The following is a 15,376-nucleotide window of genomic DNA, read 5'->3' as shown; positions in this document are numbered from 1 at the left end:
GACTCGTGTTTGTGTGTGTGTGTAAATTCTGCTGGTTTTGTTTTCTTCCTTTTTTTTTTTTTTTTTTTTTTATCAAGGTCTCTGTAGTCCAGGCTTGCCTCAGACTTGCAGTGATTCTCCTGCCTTGGCATCTTGGATGCTGGGATTGCAGGCATGTGCCGCCATGCCCGGCCTTGTCAGGGTCTTAATAGAGCCATTGCTTCCTCTCTCAGCCACTCTTCGGCAGTGGCAGCGTATGTCTGTGTATGAGTGGATGTGCTTGTGTGTGTGGTGCACATGTGCACGTATTCTCCACAGTGTTGTCATTGTTTATCTGTCATAATTCAACCCGAACAGAAGCTCCGTGAGATCAGCTGGGACATTGCTCAATAGTTTCCACAGTGTCTGTGTTGAACACAGGGCAGAGCCTGAAGCTGGAGCAGGGACTGTGGGGAGCAGGCTGTCTGTTCTGGGCTTGCACTGGAGTCTTTCCTTTGCCCTTTGCCTCCTTCTAGTTGGAAAACTTCCAGTCCTATACAGACCAAGCTGCTGGCTTCACCTGATGGCTTCACATCAGTCAGGAGTTTCAGCCCCTGACTTCCCAGCCCTAATGCAAAACACAGGCTCTCCTTGTGTTCCTGGCAACCCAGTTCCTTTCTTACCAGTCTGTTCAGGGTGGAGGCTTAGGGCTCAGTGGCTTCTCTTGTTTATACAAAAGGCAAATAACCTCCCTATCATAGCTACTGCTTGGCCAATAGGCTTTCCTGTTGGCACCACCCAGGGGGGAAAATGGAGCAATGATTATGTCCCAGGACGAGATTCAAAGATACCCAGAAGGGTTCAACAGGATGTAAATGTGCTTGCTAAGATCACAGTGCTACCTGAATTTGAGAGCTGAGGACGGTTACTGTCAGCCTCGGAGTCCAGGGGCTGGATAGGCTCTACACATGGCAGGGTGTACCTGACGACTTGAAAGACCATATATATGGTTTCGAGTTTCAGTCCTTTATCTGGCAAGCAAAGAGTGTCACTGGATAAGAGCCTCTTAGGTGCAGAGATGGGCCTTTGCACAGACTCTGGGGTTGGCAGGGGAGAAGGAACAAGGACTGATCCTCAGGATATCACCACTCAGAAGGAGGTGGCAGGATAATTACACATAAGAGTTCTGTACCAAGACACTGACTCTTCAGGATTAAATGCAAACTAATGGAATAACACAGAATGATGCACTCTTTCTAAGCAGTGCCATCATTGCTGGACAAGTGGATGATCAGAGACAGGTGAGGTTAGCTTGAGCGAGGGTTGGGAAAGAGATGTCTTGAGAAGTACCTTGTGGGAAATACACCTTTACTGTCTTAATGCTGAAGACTAGAAACTCAAACAAGCTTGAGTATCTGCACCTGGGCCAAAGCGAACACTAGGTGGTCACGGTGGCCAGAAGAAGACATAATGTTATCCCAGAGGAGAGCTCTAATGGCAGCTTGTTCAGTTCTGGTATTCTCTCAGCAGTGACAATCTCCCCACCCCCACCCCAGCTCAGTCCGTCTGCAGAAAGAACAGCTAGGGTATTCAGGCCAGAACTCATGGGCAGCAAGATGCTAAATAATTCTGGCATGCTTTTGACATGAAATAGTTTTGTATCATCATCATCATCATCATCACCATCATCATCATCATCATCAATTCAGTTTTAGAGTCAGAATCCAGGGTCTGGCATGTGCCATGCAAGCACTCTACACTGACCATGATAGACTGATGTTTGAAGGCAGACAGATGGAGCAAAAGATCTGGCTGGGATTTAGGAGCCTGGTGCCGGGCACAGCTCTATATGTGCTCTCTACAAGATGAGTGTCTCCATCACCTTCTACTCTGCTGTCTCAGTCGCTTCACAAAAGGACTGAAAACTATTTAAAGTGCTGTACCTACTCCAGGACAGTGTGACTGTGTACACACTGAGAATAATGACTTGTGTTCTGCTGTTTACAGAGTACTGGACAGCACAAAAGCTGTTTCCAACCATGCTGGGAGGTATCTGCAGCTCAGACAGCTTCATGATGACTGGTCTAGAATATGCAGCAAGCAGCGGATTAGCGAGAAGGAAGCTTTCCACTCCCGGGAAGGAAGCCTTCCTTCCACTCCTGCCCTACTAGACCATTCCCAACGACTCACAGTTAGTTAACCACAGAGAACAGCTCTCCAGCTGCCCCTCAGGGCTTGGATTTTCCATTTAACCTATTTCTGAAGAGGCAAAACAATGCAGGTCAAGGGATTTTCCCTCAGTGACAGCCTGAGAACACAAAGATTGCAGCTTAGTGAGCCGGCCCCAGACTTGCTCTCTCTTCCCAGAGGCCCTGGCTCACTTAAGGCTGGCCAGAAGCCGAGGAGGAGTGTGGGGGCAGAGCTCCCCAGAGGCGCACAGATGGGCAAGCTGGGCCCAGAGCCGGCCTTTCAGCAACCTTTTTGTTTGGCAGCCAAACAGCCAGCATCAGCTCTCCTGCTTCTCACCTCCCGGGCCTCGCCCTTCCCCCGCACAGGGTAGGGGAAGCTGATGAGCTCCTGAGCCACCCGCCTTCCTCCTTTATGGGGTGCAGGGGTAGGATGAAAGAAGGCCTGCAACTGGTGCGGGGCAACTGTTGCCATCTGTCTAGTGGGACGTCACCAGGGAGGGTCTCGCCCATTCACTCTTTACGCACCGCTGGGCCCTGGCCTTTTGTCGTTGGGCCGGGTGGCTGTAGGAGGGAGGGCGGCGGGAGGAGGACTCACAGTTCCTTTGTGTCTAGACTAAACTTTCAGCCACGCACCAAGGTTATTTGTATGAATGAGGAGGCTGACCAAGCCCCACACTGCCCAGGTGATTGACAAGTCCTAGTCTCACTCTGGGGTAACAGAGTTGAAGGCAGTGGTCCTAGCTCCGCCACCGAGGCTGGCTATTCTCTCTACCCCTCCCTCAGTCTTCGGTCCCATTCCTTTCTGGGACCTGCTGGCCTTCTCCCTACCTACCCCTCACCCCCACCCCCGGACTGTGCTTGGCAAACAAGGGGGCAAAAGCAGGAGAAAAGCCCTATTAGCCATAGCCCAGCAGCTGAGCATGGAAAGAAAGGAGTTGAATAGAGGCGGTGGGGTTGGCAGCTCTCCAGTCAGCTCCTGGGCTTTGAATAACACCCCAGGCCTAAGGCTGGGATCAATGCTGGGGGGTGGGGGGAGCTCTGGGGCATTTAATTATTTAAAGGTCTCAATAAAGGACCCAAGTCCCTGAAGGAGGGGGGGGGCAGACAGATGGTGTGCCCCAGGAGCTGGGAAAAGGTGCAGGCTGGGGGGAGTAGCAAAGGAGTGGGGGAGAAAGAGAAGGAATGGCTTGTAAAACAGGACTGCCTGCCAAGTTCTCAGGCACTCCTGGTACCTCTGCTGATCACTCCTCAACTCAATTCCAAGTTGGTATCTGCCCTCTTATGGAAATAGACCATAAAGCTGTGAAGTTTAGGAAGCATCTCTGGCACTTGAAGATGCTCTAAAAGGTTTGGTTGACCAGAACTGGACACATAGGTGAGAAGATTGTCTTTGGACTTCATTTAAAAAAAAACAAAAAAACAAAAAAAAAACATGGTAAAATTCACTAAAAACCCCCCATTTCCTCTAGTTCCCCCCCCCCCTTCCTGAAGAAGGCTGGTCCTAGTTCCTAGGAATTTCTGCAGAGGCTGGGAAGGCCAGCTCTCTCTCTCTCCCCTTCCTCTCTTGCTCTCTCCCTTTTGAGACTGGGTCCTTCTATGTAGTCCTTTAATGCTTGTGCCAGGACACCTGGCTGAGCCACACTTTTTTGGGGCAACACCCAAGGAAGAGCTACTTTCCTGGGAGGGAGACAAGGTCTTACTAAGGAGCCAGGGCCGCCCTCAAATTCATGGTCCTCCTGCTAGCATTACAAGAATGCACTGCAACACCTGGCAGGAAAGTTACAACTTGAAGATGATCGAGATTGGGAAGGATCCCCAGGAAAGGACATATTACCTAACGCTCCTCCTGCTGTGCCACTCACAGCTCTGTGACAGTAGATGAACTACATAGCTTCTCAATGGCTTTGGTATGAAGATAAAAGTTTCTCTACTTAGTTCTCGTGTGGGATTTGCTGATATAAGGACCCAGAACAGTGCTGGCTTATACTGAACTCACAGTAACTGCTATTAAATATTGATATTACTACCATCACCAGGTCAGGCCACATGCGTATAAGGCTAATGCAATAGAGACTGAAACAGGGATCTGGTAGTTGGGTGTGAGGCCAAAGGAGCATTTTGCAAAGGTATAGATTTGCCTCAGTCTTTCCATCTGTTAAAGGGATTGAGCCGTGGTTGGAAGCACACTCTTAGAATACCCTGTTCGGCAGCCTCCCTTCTCACTTGCACCCTTCTTCACCTGCACTAGCTGACCCAACAGCTCTGTTCTGGATCTCGAAGCATTTTGGTCCAGATTCTTGTCTTTGTAGCAGTCTGGGCATTGCTAGCTAGATGGCCAACTTGAACGGTTAGGCGGCTTGCCATTTAAGCCTCCTCTTTCCTGAGGCCTATAGCCCTTCCAGTGCTGCCCACAGGAGTCACTTGGTCATTCTCAAGAACTGTCTTCATTTTAGAGGATGACCCTAGACATATGAGTTGGTGGTGTTGGCACCTCCCCCACTGAGGCAGTTCTGTTTTGCTCAGCGGTGGGGTGGCAAAGGCGATGCTTTTTCACTGGGACAGCTGGGCACCTGGCGATCCTACCACCGGTTGCTCAGAATCAGATCTGCCCAGCAGAGAGCAGACGGGAGGAGGGCGAGGGCTGGCTGGGTGGCGAGGGCAGGCAGGTGTCTGTTCCCTGCCTCCAAGCTATGTAACTGGGGTGGAGCCCTCAGCCACCCACCCACCCTCGTCCGTTGGTCCCCCACTGTAGCATCTGGCTAGGATTTAATACACCAAACAAGCTTTGCAAAGCAGCTTTCCTTGCTTGGCAACAACACCGGGACTGCAGCCTCCACTGGGACTGGGAGGGGTGGGGTGGGGAGCTTGGCCTTGGTAACAAGCCTCTGACTGGCTGACCTAGGGAAGAAGCGGGCCAATCAAAGCTGGAGGGGGGGGTGCGTGGGCTGCTCACCGCGGGGCAGTGCCCAACAGGACCTTTCAGGAAGGGCGGTGGCTGCGGTGCTCTCCGTGCCTCCTCATCCCCCTACCTGCTGCCCTGGTGGCTTAAGTCCCCAAAGCTTCGGACACTTCCACACTTTCCGACTCTCCTTGAAGCTTGATAGACGGCAGGCCCACCTTCTGTGAGCAACCTGGAAGCTCAGGGATCTAGAAACCTGGAACACTTTCCAGGCCCCGGTCCGGAGGGCCCTGAACCTAACAGTGCTTTCCCAGGTTCCCTTCTCGGGGCCCCTTAGCTGTCTTGTGCATCGATGGTGCTGGTCACCCGAGCAAATCCTCTAACAGTATAAGGCAGATTCTGAGGACGTAGGTGGGCAAGTTCGTAAAACAAACTACCTTTTCCTCGTTCCTCTTTTACCAGGATCTACCAACACGTGCTGCCTTTGCTCCGAAACCTGGAGGAAGGCGACTCAGATCATCCGAGACACACCAGACGGCCTGGACTTCCACACCAGGACATCAGCCCAGCTCTGCAGTATATTGGGGGAGGGGGAGAGAGAAAGGAGAGGCAGTGATGTTCCTGAGATCCAAGTCTTGAGTCAGGCTTTTGGATTTGGGCAGATAATTCTGCCTGCTGCTCACTCATCTGGGGTGAATGTCAGAACAGCACATGGAGCCATTTGAGTCTTTTCAGGTGTGCTGTAAGATTTAGTAAACCTGGGACAGTGACAACAACAACAAAAAATGCCCTGTGTCTCCCTCAGCCCCCCTCATAAATGCATACACCTATAGACTTACATTTAGCACCACAGCATCCAGATAGACTCAAGAAGCAGGTGCCGCCATCCTGTCACTTACAGGCTTTCTGAGCCTTGGTTTCCCTCTGTGTAAAACACTAGTAATGGCATCTACCTTCTGGAGCGCAAAAGGCCTGCTATACAATGGCCTCATGCATAAAGATCTTACCTTAGCTGGTAACGAAAAAGGAGGCAGTGGTCCTTTCTTGCATGTAATCGGCCTTTCTTTGATGCTAGGGATGAGACTGAATTCTAGGCACATTAAAATTTTCTACTAATAAAGTAATATAAGATCCAGGACATAGTATACTAAAATCTTAACACGTCTACAGCCTAGGACACATCCTGCTTTGAGTATCTCTTGGCAAGACAGGGCTCTTCTTTTTCCTCAGAGACTTTTTCCCCTCCATTCTTCCCTCTCAAAATTTTTAGAACAGCAGTACCTAACAACTTAACAGGGCTTCTCTTTCCCCTCACCAATTTTCCATATGCTGCATGGGCTGGTCTTGAACTCAAGATCCTCCTGTCTCGGCCACCCGAGTGCTGCTGACATTATAGGAACATGCAAGACAGCAACTTATTTTACTAGAATTTAACATTCTGCTATTTTCATGGCCCCTCAGTGTCCTTGCTGAGCGCTCAGCGTGCATACATACATATTTCACCAGCACCAACATATGTCGGAACAGCTGTCCAGAGCCCCTCCTCACCTGGAGACTCTCCTGCTGTGTTCTTTTGTCTGTCCTGAGACAGTGCACAGACTTTCCTCAGTGTAAAGACTGGCCAGTCACAGCTCACAAATCCCTGGCAGCTATCCAGTTCTGTTACCTGCCAGGTTCTGCTGATGTCAGAAGTGAACCTCTGTTGATGTTTTGTGTTATTCAGAACAAAAGCCCGGATGTATCTGGGGTACTTGGTAGGGCTAGGTGCCTGGGGACAGGAAGGAAAACAAGGTGCACGGCATTAGCACTGAGTTCCTGGGGAGCCGGTGGACCTGAGTTTCAGGGTGCAGTCTGTCTTTGGGTGCAAGTCAATTAAGCCTAGTAGGTGTCAATTAGCATTTGTTAAAGTAGAGATTTTAGGAAGAAATGGGCCACTGAACTGAAAGCACTTTTTATATTCATTTTGAAAACAAGTATGCATGAGAGAGGCCAGTGGGCTAGTAAATCCATTTACTATTTATCATTCTTTTCATGAGACCCAAAAGAATATGATCCCAAGGGCATTATTAAAAACTCATGAACACAGCTCTGTGCTGACTGTTGGGGGAGCATTTGGAGGACTCATATGACATGATTCCTACCTTTAAAGAATTTACAATCCAAGTCGCTCAGCTAACACATGAAACATTGATGTGTGTTATTGGCCAAGGCTTTAAACCATGGCTCTCCAACATAGCCTGTTCTGTCCTCCAGTGGGAGGATCATCCGGTGATGTGATGATGGAGCCCTCCAGTGGACATGGCTCACTCTAAGCATCCTCATCCTTGCCTCCTTTCTGTCATTGGCTGGGCATGGGCTTTCACAGATGTTTCTGAGGTTCTGGACTTAAGCAGTTTCGATGCACTGGACCTGCTCTCTGGCTCACCTGGAGGCTGCAGTTCTCCTGTCTCCCGTGCTCACTGGCCTGCCACCCATGTTCACTAATGCTGTCAGGATTGTGCAGCTGCTCTCAGGTTGAGCCTAGGTTGGGCATGAGGGTGCTCTTGTTCCTCTCTCAATGGGAAAGAAGGGTCATCACTCTCCTACATCAGAAAGTGTTTTTCTAATTGTACATCCACCAAGGGCAGGTCACTAGAAAAGGTGCAAGACACTTAATTTTGCCCAAAGCACAAAGGAGGAGGCAAGGCTTCTTGGTGGTGGGAGCTAGCCTTTGCTGGGGCAGAGGAGCTAGAGGAGCTGTTCTGTTGCTCCTTGCTCTGCTGGGCACCTGCCTTGGCAACCCCAGAGCGGGAAGAAACTAACAAAGACTTTACATCAGTGACCAGAAGAACAGACCAGGGTAATTTTTTCTTAAACAAAAGATGAGACATTTCAACTAAAAGTAAAATTAATACCAACTCATATCCATTGCAGGGGCAATGTCTGAAGCAGTATTTGGCATTGGGGAGGTGTCCAGATATGGGGTTACTAGTCACTCCTTACTTTAAAGCGGCTAATGAAGGCAGTGCCTTCCTTCCAGCTATAGATGCCAGAGAGGCTTTTTTTGTTTTGCTTTGTTTTTGCTTTTTATTGTTTGTTTGTTTTTTTCCAAGACAGGGTTTCACTGTGTAGCCTTGGTTGTCCTGAACTCACTTTGTAGACCAGGCTGGCCTCAAACTCATAGAGATCAGCCTGCCTCTGCCTCCCTGAGTGCTCGGATTACAGGTGTACGCCACCGTGCCCGGATGCCAGAGAATCTTAACTGGTGGTGCTTTTGCCTCCCACCCCAAAACATTTGGCAACTCAAGACACTTTGATGATGTTCATTGGGATGAGGGTGATGTTCATGGGGGTGAGGGTGGGGAATAGGAGTGGGTAGGGCTCCTACTGAAAAACTCCAGAGAGACCCAAATGGAGGGACAGAGACATGGCCCCAGCTGTACCTAACACTGAAAACAGCTGCCCTTCAACAAGAGCTCAGAGAGATACATTTACAGGGCTGGAATGAAGGAACAGGAGTGCCAAACATCCATACAGATACATCAGGAACACGTAATGTTCCATGGGAAAAAGTGACAGATATGGTGTGGATTCACTGCACAGTGTAGGGACCCAACGCAGGGGAGCCGCTTAGATCACCTGGTTAGACTACGGTGCTAATTGGCACAATCAACTCCAGCTAGTCTACGAATCTATATTCTTTTAATAAAAGTCTGGGAGCTCATTGGCTGATGATGGCAACCCAATCAAAAAAAAAAAAAAAAAAAAAAAAAAACAACCACGAGTTGAAAGTGTGTTCAATAGACCTAACACTTCCTAGCTCGGCAACCCAGCACCCAATAGAGCGTGGCTGCTCATGTGCCATGGTGGCCAGTATCCTGACAGTGTGGCATGCCATGCGTCAGTGGCCTGGAGAAGACCAAAAGCTCTGAAGTATGATTTCTGCAGATGTGTACCACAAACTGGTGGGCAATGGTAGACTAGAGAGAACGTACCTTAGGAGAGGGCAAGAGAGGGGTCGGAAGAGATGGTAGGGGGCTTTGGGTGCAGTTTGATTTATAGGAAGGAAATCTGAAATGATATTAGCATGTACTAAACCTGAAAGGTGGATTCACGGGGCTCGTTACATTGACCTCCGGGCTTCACCGTAGGTTCGGGATAGTTCACAATTAATGAAAAGAAAGGGATGTAGGTTCAGGGACATATCGTCCTCTACGCACACCAACCCGGAAGGGGGTCTTCTGGTATATACGCCCACTTTGGACTATCATTTTTTTTTTCTTGTCATCTAGCCTTTGTGGTACTTGGGCTGAAGGAACATCTGTATCAAATACCTCACAAAGACCTTCCAGTCTGCCTTAGGGAAGTTCTTATTAGATGGTGCCACGGGTTGGATAATTCTTGAGTTCCCTTCCATGGCCACCCAGGGCTTTGGACTGTGAGCTCACTGGGAGGCGCTCTCTTTGCAGACGTAGCCAAGGATGAGCATACTGGATTGGGGAGGCCCTAAAACCCGTGCCTTGTGCCTTAGAAGAGATTACCAGAGGGACGAAGAGTGGACAGCAGATGAAGACAGGGGATGGTAGAGATGGAACTAATGCTGCTGCCAACCAGGGAATGCCAGGGCCCACTAGGAACCTGGAGAGGCAAGCAAGACTGATTCCAAGGCCTTCAGAAAAAGCACTGCTCTGAAAGCGCGTTGTGCACTTTGGACCTCCAGAACAAATGAGAGGATAGAAGGAAATGTCTGTGCACTGCAAGGAGGGAGACACATGGAGGTGACAGTCTCCATTCCCGCAGGATTCTCTGCACCTAGTGGTGTCTTATTCAGACCCACAGTCGATGGGGTGGCCCCTCTCAGTTCCCATTTCACAGATTTCCTGCAAAAACAAAAACAAAAACCTGCTACTTGTTTGGCTGTTCAGCCTCGGAGCCCTTCATTTATTATTGAGATTCTCCACCAAGAGAGACAGAGCCAGCTCCTACCATTTGCCATGAGATTGCCAGCTGCTCACCCTGCACTCTCGGTTGCTTCTAGAGCACCAGTATAGGACTTGGCCCTGCCAGGCTGATCTAGACTTCGGTTACTGCCATGAGAAAGCAAGGACTTCATGGAAGCCATCCTGATGAGGCTGGAAAAGTAAAGGCAGCAACGGCCAGCCTCCACTCAGAAGCACTGTACAGGTCTCAGCACAGGCCAGAGTCTGTTCCCCGGGCAGTTTGGGGAGACACCACGGTCCTCATGGACATGACCTTGGGGCTGCTTCTGGGTTACACGGGGTCCACTTCCATATTGATGGAAGTCCTTTGCCCTGACTTACCTTTATTACTAGGTGTGGAACTGTGTGCCCTGAAGCCTTGATATATACAGTTGTTTGCGACTTGTGCTTTCTGGCTCTTTCTATGCAACCACTTTAGCTATACCTTGAGGACCCTGTTATGATTGGTTCTTATCTGGCTCTCATCTCTTCTAAACTGCTGGCTAAGTCTGAAGCCCATGGCACGCCTTTGTTGTCTCAGCCAGTCTTCAGAGTCCAATCTCATCCAGACCCGAGGCTCAACATGGCACCGGGAAAGGAGACGTGGGGTTTGTTGGGATAGCGTGCAAGTCCAAAGCTGTTGCTGATTTTTGTGGATTTATGAAGAGTTCCCCACTAGCTCCACCAGGGACTCTGACCCATTTCCTCTGTCCAGTGTAATTGTGCCCTTTGTCCCTGCAGTGTGCTCAGCAACCCAGACTTAAGTGGAAACAGCTCATTTATCTTAAGTGTTTGCAGCTCCTGTTGCAGCCCAGTGTGCCTGGGTGTGGCCCCTTTTCCTTCCTAGCCATTTGGCAGTAGTTTCCCCCTTCCTCTGCCCCCAGACCTGGTGCTACAGCAAAACCTTGGCTTGGTCTCTGAAGTCGTTCTTGTGGGCTTTGTCCCTGGGGCATGGCCTAGTTTTCAGGAGTGAAAGCTTGCACAGCTGCAGGCTTGAGCAATTTGTTGGCTCCATGTGAGCACAACTTGGGGGCCTGGGTTACCCAGGATCTCCCCTGGTAGCTTCAGTCACGTCTCTTAGAACCCATCCATGTGACTGGGGTGGGACCGTCTGGGAAAGTTTGAGGACCATTAGTTTCCTGATAACATTTTAGCTGTGGAGTCGGCACGTGTGTGCAGAGTAGAATGAATAGCTTAGTCATCAAATAAAGGAACATGCTCAGACCACGTCTATTGCTTCCTTCATCACACTAGTGCTCATCATATAGAAGAAGAGGAAGAGGAAGAGGAAGAGAAAGAAGAAGTAGGGGAGAAGGAGGGGGAGGGGAGGAAAGGAGGAGGGAAAAGAGAAGGGGGAAAAAGAAATAATATTTATATACATCATTTGATACTTTCATCAAACTGCCTGTGAGTTTCTGATTGAACAGTATCTTTTAAATTGTTAAGACAAAAATGACTCTTAGTCCCCCACAAACTCCATAGCAAGTACCCCGAGAGATCTTTGACTCTTTCACAGATGAAACGCAGCTACAGGCACATTGCCTGGCAGTGGGGTGGGAAGGAGAGTGCACGAGGCTCCAGTTTGTCAAGGGACTGAGCTGTGCCCATGGAGAGGAAAGGTCCATGCTTGGTGCTTTGTCCCTGTGTTTCTTCTGTGGTTTGAACCTCTCCCTGTCTTTTCCTGATCCCCCTCGATAAGGTCTGTGCCCTTGCACTGGAAGGCAGAGCTTCATTTGGCCTATAGCTGATCAGAGTTTAGCACCGCCTTCATTTGTGAAGGCAACAAACATCAGCACTCGAGGCTCTTCTAATTTCCCACTGAAACCCTAGATCTGAGTTTTGTTATTTTGAGACTAGGCCTCATGTAGCCCAGGCTGGCCTTGAAATCTGAGGCTAGCCTTGATCTCCTGATCATCATCTTCCAAGCGCTTGGATTATGGACATGTGCCATAATACTGGCTTGAAATATAGATATTTTATATTACACTGCATTTATTGAAAACACCTCAACATGTCTTTTGCACTCAGAAATACTTTGAATTAACTTTAATCAATCGACAAAATTGACTAAACTGGATGAATCTTTGTAACTGTATTAAGAAAGAAACATATAACATATCTAAATTTTATGTTTTACATTTTGATGCTGGCTATCACAGTAATTGGTTTAATTAGTGAACTAGCCTGGATGCATACTGAGATGCTGTTCAAATGAGACAATCAAGCAGATGCTCTGAAAAGCTGAGCTTAGTGGTGCCGGTAAACCTATCTACTCAGGAGAGTGGGGCAAGAGGGTCATTTAAGCCAGGAAGTCAAGGTGGCTCTGGGTAGAGCAACACTGTTTCAAAACAAAGAAAAACACAAACAGAGCAAGATCCGGAGAAGAGCCCCACAGGCACCACCTGCTCTCGCTGGCACAAGAGGCTCCTGGTGACACTGGGTCCTGACGGACAATGGCTCTCAACCTTCCTAATGCTACAATCTTTTGCTATAGTGCCTCATGTTGTGCTGACTCCAACCATAAAATTAGATTCCTTCCTACTTGATTACAAAATTACAACTGTAATTTTGCTACTGTTAGGAATTGTAATGCAGATATTTTTGGAGAGAGATAGGGGTCATGACCCCACAGGTTGAGAATCACTGTATTAGAACAAAGGCAGGAGAAATCTGGCAGTCCTGGAAGCCTTTGAAGGGCTCCGGAGCTTGACCATGAGATATGAGATACTGCCCCCTTGTGGCCAACGGCAAAACACCGAGACTTTAGAGAGCTGCCCTTAATCCGGGGAAGTGTCTGGGTTCTTGAGGCTGAAAGATTTAAGACAGTAGATGATTTGACCCCTACATAGCATCCTGCCTCATTGACTTAAATGCTCTCCTTTGCTCTCTGTACTCAGCCTTTGTTGTTGTTGTTGTTGCCTAGACTGTCTGAAACTTCCTTCCATATCTGGGTGTTATCCATGTCCAAGGTCACTCCTTCCCTCTCATTTGGATTACAGTGTCACACTTTGTACCCCTCAGCATCTCAGTCAGGCCCTTGACATCTTCTCACAAACCTGTGATCATCTCCCAGCTCTTTCTCAGTTTGTAATGCGTGGTCCTCAGGCTGTTATTTCTGTTGTTATCCAATGGATGTCACTGTAGGAAATGCTCCCCCCTTCCCACTCCCTCTTACTAATGAAGAGGAAATTCTAATTGAAAATCACAACCATACATGCCAGCGAATGGATTGTGATTTGAGCTCTGAAGAGTAATATAGTCTCTCTCCACTTGTATCAGCTCTTTCTATCCTGAGTCCTCCCTCCCCCCATACTTGGCTAATTTAAAGTACTCTGCTCTGCAGGAAGCATGGCAGAAACAATGGCTGAAGAGGCAGCGTCCAGAGCCTCCCTGCTGGATGACCCAAGGCTGTGTGTCTCCATTTCCTGTGTGTAAGAACAATATGTAGTATATAGTGAAGACAGTAACAGCTGTGGCATAGCTGACAAGGAGCAGAAAATGAGGCAATGCAAGTTAAGTCTTGTGGTGGTTTAAATGAGAATGGCCTCCATAGGCTCATATGTGTGAATACTTGGTCTCCAGTTAGTGGGACTGTTTGAGAAAGATTTGGAGGTGTGGCCTTGCTGGAAAAGGTATGTCACTGGAGGTGGGCTCTGGGATTTACAAAACAAAACAAAAAACCCTCGCACTGTTCCTGGTTAGCACTCTCTGCCTCTTGCTTGTGAATCCAGATGTGTGATCTCAGCTGTTCTTTTGTTCCACCATCAGGACTCCAACCCTCTGGAACCATAATCCCAATCAAAAGCTCTCTTTTATAAGTTGTCTTGGTCATGATTGTCTTGCCACAATAGAAAAGCAACTAAGACAGGCCTTTAGTATGGAGTAAGTCCTCACCAACTGGTAGCATGAAGAAAATTGGAGCCTGGGCCTGAGGGAAGCCTCCTCATGTGCTTCTCCTGTGAGGCAGCACATTTAGAAATAAGCAGAAACTTGGCCACAGGGCTGTGTAGGCTTTCATTGTTCTCTTTGCCTGTCTTTGTTGTGGATGTAAACATGTCTTCATTTTGATCCCAAGTGTAGGATATGGGACTGATTCAGATTGTCCACAGCAGCAAACTATTTGCCTGGTACAGCAAACCCTGAGAGGGTCCCTTTGCCAGCTACAGATAGTTTAAATCTGAGGACTTTGAGAGGGAATAAATGCCATGGCTAAGAGAGAGACAGAGACAGAGTCAGAGATCCAGGCAGAGATAGACAGGCAGACAGACAGAGACAGAGATGGAGAGAGACGGAGATAGACACAGAGAGAGAGGAGAGAGAGCTATTGAGCTCTGAGAAAGAAGGCTGCTAATGCCAACCCCACCCCCATGCTCCTGATTGCTGTTGATGCAGGTGAATGAGAAGAAGTTGGAGACATCCTGAAGTACGGATAGGACTTGACCCAAAGAACACAACAACCCTAGCTAGCAGGAAGTAGCTAAAGAAAACTCAGTCCCTTCTCCCCACTAATCTTTTTCTCCTACCTGTGTTGGGGTGTTGGAAGGGATTGGGGTGGAGAAGGGAGAAAGAGGCATTTAAAAACATAAATAAAATAGTATTAAAAAGTAGCACCAACATGTCTTGGTCAGTGTTATGTTTAAATCTGAAGCGGCCTCCATGGACTCATGCTTTAAATACTTGTTCCCCAGTTGGTGGCACTATTCCAGGAGGCTTGTGGAATCGCTAGATGGCACCATCTAGCTGGTGGGAGGTTTTTAGAGTGGCCCTTTGAAGGTTAGTTATACACAGAGACTGGTTCCTCCCCCCGCCCTCTGCCCCTTAGTCTGCAGTGCTGTGAACAGATCCTGCCATACACTCCCGCTGCTGTGAACAGATGGACTGAAATTGTGAGCTCAGATAGATCAATTTTTTAAAGCTTGTCTCTGTCAGGTGCCAATGCAGCAAGGGAAAGTAACTAATCCTGAAAATTGGTGTCAGGGAGGTGTGGACACTGTTATAGTTAAGTTTGCCCATGTGGTTCTTAGACCTTTCAAAGTGGCTTTTCAGGGGATGTTTGGAAGGATTTGGAGATGCAGGGATTCTGGAGAACCCCTAGAATGAACAAGAAAGCTTGGTGGGTGCTTCTGGTGGGAGTTCAACAGACCTGAACACACACAGTGAAGATCTGGCTCATGTGTTTGTTTTGTTTTGCTTTTGAGACAGGGTCTCTCTACATAGGCCTGGCTGTCCTAGAACTCATAGGCTAGACTGTCCTGGAACTCATCTCTTCTCCCTAGTGCTGAGATTAAAGGTGTGTCCTACCATGCTCAGCAAGAGGGTTTGTGTATATATATATATATATATATATATATATATATATATATATATATATA

This window comes from Psammomys obesus, unplaced genomic scaffold (genome assembly GCF_907164565.1).
Source record: "Psammomys obesus unplaced genomic scaffold, mPsaObe1.curated_primary_1811, whole genome shotgun sequence".
In the NCBI taxonomy this organism is placed as follows: domain Eukaryota; kingdom Metazoa; phylum Chordata; class Mammalia; order Rodentia; family Muridae; genus Psammomys; species Psammomys obesus.
The sequence above is the reverse complement of the archived record's forward strand: the minus strand, read 5'-3'. Positions refer to the sequence as shown.